Consider the following 6,999-nt stretch of genomic DNA (forward strand, 5'->3'; position numbering starts at 1 on the left):
ATGTACACAGATTGTGAGAAGCTAGCTGTAAGCATTTGTATTTTTATTCGTACCAATGTTTATGTACACAGATTGTGAGAAGCTAGCTGTAAGCATTTGTATTTTTATTCGTACCAATGTTTATGTACACAGATTGTGAGAAGCTAGCTGTAAGCATTTGTATTTTTATTCGTACCAATGTTTATGTACACAGATTGTGAGAAGCTAGCTGTAAGCATTTGTATTTTTATTCGTACCAATGTTTATGTACACAGATTGTGAGAAGCTAGCTGTAAGCATTTGTATTTTTATTCGTACCAATGTTTATGTACACAGATTGTGAGAAGCTAGCTGTAAGCATTTGTATTTTTATTCTTACCAATGTTTATGTACACAGATTGTGAGAAGCTAGCTGTAAGCATTTGTATTTTTATTCGTACCAATGTTTATGTACACAGATTGTGAGAAGCTAGCTGTAAGCATTTGTATTTTTATTCGTACCAATGTTTATGTACACAGATTGTGAGAAGCTAGCTGTAAGCATTTGTATTTTTATTCTTACCAATGTTTATGTACACAGATTGTGAGAAGCTAGCTGTAAGCATTTGTATTTTTATTCGTACCAATGTTTATGTACACAGATTGTGAGAAGCTAGCTGTAAGCATTTGTATTTTTATTCGTACCAATGTTTATGTACACAGATTGTGAGAAGCTAGCTGTAAGCATTTGTATTTTTATTCGTACCAATGTTTATGTACACAGATTGTGAGAAGCTAGCTGTAAGCATTTGTATTTTTATTCTTACCAATGTTTATGTACACAGATTGTGAGAAGCTAGCTGTAAGCATTTGTATTTTTATTCTTACCAATGTTTATGTACACAGATTGTGAGAAGCTAGCTGTAAGCATTTGTATTTTTATTCGTACCAATGTTTATGTACACAGATTGTGAGAAGCTAGCTGTAAGCATTTGTATTTTTATTCTTACCAATGTTTATGTACACAGATTGTGAGAAGCTAGCTGTAAGCATTTGTATTTTTATTCGTACCAATGTTTATGTACACAGATTGTGAGAAGCTAGCTGTAAGCATTTGTATTTTTATTCGTACCAATGTTTATGTACACAGATTGTGAGAAGCTAGCTGTAAGCATTTGTATTTTTATTCTTACCAATGTTTATGTACACAGATTGTGAGAAGCTAGCTGTAAGCATTTGTATTTTTATTCGTACCAATGTTTATGTACACAGATTGTGAGAAGCTAGCTGTAAGCATTTGTATTTTTATGCGTACCAATGTTTATGTACACAGGTTGTGAGAAGCTAGCTGTAAGCATTTGTATTTTTATTCGTACCAATGTTTATGTACACAGATTGTGAGAAGCTAGCTGTAAGCATTTGTATTTTTATTCTTACCAATGTTTATGTACACAGATTGTGAGAAGCTAGCTGTAAGCATTTGTATTTTTATTCTTACCAATGTTTATGTACACAGATTGTGAGAAGCTAGCTGTAAGCATTTGTATTTTTATTCGTACCAATGTTTATGTACACAGATTGTGAGAAGCTAGCTGTAAGCATTTGTATTTTTATTCTTACCAATGTTTATGTACACAGATTGTGAGAAGCTAGCTGTAAGCATTTGTATTTTTATTCGTACCAATGTTTATGTACACAGATTGTGAGAAGCTAGCTGTAAGCATTTGTATTTTTATTCGTACCAATGTTTATGTACACAGATTGTGAGAAGCTAGCTGTAAGCATTTGTATTTTTATTCGTACCAATGTTTATGTACACAGATTGTGAGAAGCTAGCTGTAAGCATTTGTATTTTTATTCGTACCAATGTTTATGTACACAGATTGTGAGAAGCTAGCTGTAAGCATTTGTATTTTTATTCGTACCAATGTTTATGTACACAGATTGTGAGAAGCTAGCTGTAAGCATTTGTATTTTTATTCGTACCAATGTTTATGTACACAGATTGTGAGAAGCTAGCTGTAAGCATTTGTATTTTTATTCGTACCAATGTTTATGTACACAGATTGTGAGAAGCTAGCTGTAAGCATTTGTATTTTTATTCGTACCAATGTTTATGTACACAGATTGTGAGAAGCTAGCTGTAAGCATTTGTATTTTTATTCGTACCAATGTTTATGTACACAGATTGTGAGAAGCTAGCTGTAAGCATTTGTATTTTTATTCGTACCAATGTTTATGTACACAGATTGTGAGAAGCTAGCTGTAAGCATTTGTATTTTTATTCGTACCAATGTTTATGTACACAGATTGTGAGAAGCTAGCTGTAAGCATTTGTATTTTTATTCGTACCAATGTTTATGTACACAGATTGTGAGAAGCTAGCTGTAAGCATTTGTATTTTTATTCGTACCAATGTTTATGTACACAGATTGTGAGAAGCTAGCTGTAAGCATTTGTATTTTTATTCGTACCAATGTTTATGTACACAGATTGTGAGAAGCTAGCTGTAAGCATTTGTATTTTTATTCGTACCAATGTTTATGTACACAGATTGTGAGAAGCTAGCTGTAAGCATTTGTATTTTTATTCGTACCAATGTTTATGTACACAGATTGTGAGAAGCTAGCTGTAAGCATTTGTATTTTTATTCGTACCAATGTTTATGTACACAGATTGTGAGAAGCTAGCTGTAAGCATTTGTATTTTTATTCGTACCAATGTTTATGTACACAGATTGTGAGAAGCTAGCTGTAAGCATTTGTATTTTTATTCGTACCAATGTTTATGTACACAGATTGTGAGAAGCTAGCTGTAAGCATTTGTATTTTTATTCGTACCAATGTTTATGTACACAGATTGTGAGAAGCTAGCTGTAAGCATTTGTATTTTTATTCGTACCAATGTTTATGTACACAGATTGTGAGAAGCTAGCTGTAAGCATTTGTATTTTTATTCGTACCAATGTTTATGTACACAGATTGTGAGAAGCTAGCTGTAAGCATTTGTATTTTTATTCGTACCAATGTTTATGTACACAGATTGCCTTGCTTACAGTACCCAAATAATTTATGGGCAAATAAAATAATTCAGCATTTTTAACACCAAGTTTAAGTTTGTGCTGTATCGAATAACAGGATATATGAAGGTCCTTTTTATACCCTTATAAATATTTGAAAGTTGCAGTTGGCATTGGTGCATGACAGTAACGACACTTGATCGTTAAAAACACAAAGGTTATTCAAAACAGGTTGAATGATGTAGATTCCCTTTCCCTCGATGGCTGGTGCCATGCATAAAAATTGACTGCCATATTGTTTCAAGGAGACTTCATATTCATCACGTAGTCATCATTTGGTCTTTGAGGAAGAGATGGAAGGACAGGGTCAAGGGAACTCTTAAAGGTATTTTAACTGCTTGGAAAATATCTTTAAAATGCCCGTATCTATCTTTAAAATGCCCGTATCCTTAGTGCAAATTAAGTTAAAAAAAATTGCACAAAATTAATTGATGTGCTTGGAAGAAGGATGTATCAAAAAATTACTGAAAGGGCGTAAGCAAATAATGTACAAAAAGGTGTTTAAAGACAATAGTGTGATAGTTTAATCGTTTTTCTGCCATTAATTTGTCATCTTAGGAAGGTTAAATTCTACATGGGACTGGGAAAACATCCCTTTAAGGTAATTCCAGCAACAACAATGTAACCGTAATTCAAATTTCTGTTTTTGTCAGGAGCCATTTTATTGCTTTTTTGCCTGTTGTTATTTGAAAAGAATACTTTGATGGTCTGGAAGAAGGGCATACAAACAGTTTAACACACAGACAATCTTTGGATGTCTTGTGCAACCAAAAAACCTGATCCTGTGGGACATACTTTCAGACAAAACACTTCTCTTTACACAAATATTCCCCAACCTTTTTTATCAAATGGCCAGAGAACATATTACAATATTCTTTATCAAGATTGACTTGATAGTAAAGAAAACACAACATATTTGTTGGCACTGTTTAGTTAGACACACATTGTGGGGGGAAAAAATCATCAAAATTTGTATTTGAATGGAGATATTATAGATTTAAATTCAGAGCTATAGGCCTGATATGCGAGGCAATGGAAGTTATACAAAGGAATGTGTGGGTTTGTATGATGTAATGACTTGCTACAAGATAGAAGATGCTATGTCTCGTTTTTACAATTGAAGCATACTGTACACACCCTTGAAATTGTAATGTAGTGCTCTTCTTTCATTAACCCTTACCCACCTCTGACCCCTGTCCTTAGTCTCATGATCCATCACACTTAGTCTGGCGGAAATGGTAGAGCCATGACCAGACCATTTCATTATGTCACGGGAAGGGGAGGGCCCACTCCCACAGCTAATGACTGCCAACAACTGCAGGACGAAAATGTCTTGAAATCAATACTGACACCACATACTGAATTCATTCAAATGAATTTGTCAAAAAGTCCACAGCTAAACAACTTGTCAACAAAAGAATCGTGTACATTTGCTAAAGGTACTAATAGGACTACAAATGATGACCAATTATCGCTGCTTGGTTTGTTATGACAAAATGCCTCCAAGTTGCTCAAATTGCTCCAATATACTGAATGGATACATTTGCAGAATCAAGCTTGTTTTCAAAGATTATCCAAAAGTAGTTTTGAGAAGAGTTGGGTTGGCTTGTTAAAGCTATATGAAAGACTTGTGACAAAAGCATGTATAAAATTTGCTTATCAGAAACAATTAAACACTGCCCAAATGACGGGATCAAATATACACAATGTGGTATTCAAGTACTTTATCAAGTACAACTAAATACTAGGATGGCTGAGTAGTACCTGAGTGTGAGTACCTGGGCCACTGAGTATGAGTGTACACCGCCAATATAGGGCTAGATAGCTCAGTTGGTAGAGCGCCGGCACGTTAATCCGGAGGTCGTTGGTTCGAATCCCACTCTAGTCAATTCTTTGTTTAACCCCAAAATCATTTCAAAAATTTACCCAGTCAGTTTCCCTTGTGATTTATATTGAGATCTGAATTATTGGAAGACAGATGAGGATGTGTGATTGAAACAAACACAGCGCTCTAATGATAGAGAGCAATAAATACACTCACAGACAGGAAAAGGAAAAAACATAGAACTAAACTCCTTCACCCTTGTGTTAATTTATAGCTTGTCCAGTTGACTCTTTGAGTGTGTCCTTTCACAACTTTGAAAATTGACCTCTAGTGTAAAGTCAGAGTGAAATAGTCAAGGGGTTTATTATAGGGTAGCTGAGGACAGCTGATGATAGACTCTGACAGAAATGGGTCATGCTGCTAGGGACAGGATAAGGGTGAAACATTTATCTTGAGACAGTAAAGAACCCTGGAGGAGGAAGTGTAGTTAAAGGGTGGTCAGATCTCTACCGAAATATGTTTTTAAAATTGGCCCATGGGCTTTATTGAGGTATCATGGTTTTGTTAGGGGTTCAGGGACAGAGAGGAGTGGGTCCCACTTGTGCCTTTGTGTATCATGTGGCAGTCAATGTATCTTGCTTGTTGCTTGCTTGTCTTCCATTGATGTCTACATTGTAACATTTTGAGTACCTTACCCACCTGTCAGGGCTTGCTGGTGCCTGGGTATTGCTCTATGGTATCAGTAAGTGGCAGCTAAGTACTCATTGCTGGTGCTTTTCAGTGTGTGTCAAAGTGGCCTATAGCCATTGCTGTTGCCATTGTGCGTCAATGCCATCTACGTGCCTAGATAATCTTAATCAATGCAAGCTAGTACATGGAAGCTGCAACTAGCCGCTGCTAGCCAGTACCTGCTAGACAGTAAGCTGCAACTAGCCACCGCTAGCCAGTATCTGCTAGCCAGTACCTGCTAGCCAATACCTGCTAGCCAGTACCTGCTAGCCAATACCTGCTAGCCAGAGCCAGTACCTGCTAGCCAGTACTTGCTAGCCAATACCTGCTAGCCAGAGCCAGTACCTGCTAGCCAGTACCTGCTAGCCAGTAGCTGCTAGCCAGTACCTGCTAATAGCCAGTACCTGCTAGCCAGTAGCTGCTAGCCAGTACCTGCTAGCCAGCAGCTGCGGTAGCTGCTAGCCAGTACCTGCTAGCCAGTACCTGCTAGCCAGCAGCTGCGGTAGCTGCTAGCCAGTACCTGCTAGCCAGTACCTGCTAGCCAATACCTGCTAGCCAGAGCCAATACCTGCTAGCCAGTAGCTGCTAGCCAGTAGCTGCTAGCCAGTACCTGCTAGCCAGTACCTGCTAGCCAGTACCTGCTAGCCAGTACCTGCTAGCCAGTGTCTGCCTTTGCTCCATGTTTCAGGGTTGTTGCATCAATCTGCTTGAGCGTTAATGCAGTAGTGATGCAAACAAACATCCTCAATTTCAGACTGCCCCTACCCACTGCTATTTTATATACACTATGTTGTTCTTAGAAATGAGCAACCTGAAAAAAATCAAGGAACTAAAAAATATTTTGATTTGCAGTCCTTCATAGCAAGGACACTGTCTGGGAAAATGTATTCAACATAATATGCGGTTGAGTTTTTGGCGTTGATTTCCAGACAGTTGAAGGTTTTTCGTACAAATAACATCCGTCCAAAACAGAAACTTTGTTTTTTGGCTTAGACCTTGTAATGAAACAATTGTTTTGGACCAAATGAAATATTACTGGGTACTGTTATAAATAAGCAGACAGTGAACATAGTTTCCAGTTTTCTGGACCTCCATTATGAAACAATCTTGCTCTGTACATCGAAATAGCTACCAACGTCACACGTTTCAAGACTCTTTTCAAAGTATTTCTGTTCAATTCATCGTACATGTAGTTTTCTGTTTTTCTGAGCACTTATAGACTTTCTTCTGAAGGGGTTAAGCTCTATATAATTGATTTGAATAGAAATGTAAAACTATTCTAATAATTAATGTTTTTATTTAAAGTTCACCTTGGACTTCTGGACCCCAAAAACCTTGTTTTGGTCAACGGTTGGTTGATATAAAATCAACATGTAATATTAAGTACAGACTAAGTACAGAGTAGAAA

The sequence above is a fragment of the Asterias rubens genome, chromosome 11 (genome assembly GCF_902459465.1).
Source record: "Asterias rubens chromosome 11, eAstRub1.3, whole genome shotgun sequence".
Classification (NCBI taxonomy): Eukaryota; Metazoa; Echinodermata; class Asteroidea; order Forcipulatida; family Asteriidae; genus Asterias; species Asterias rubens.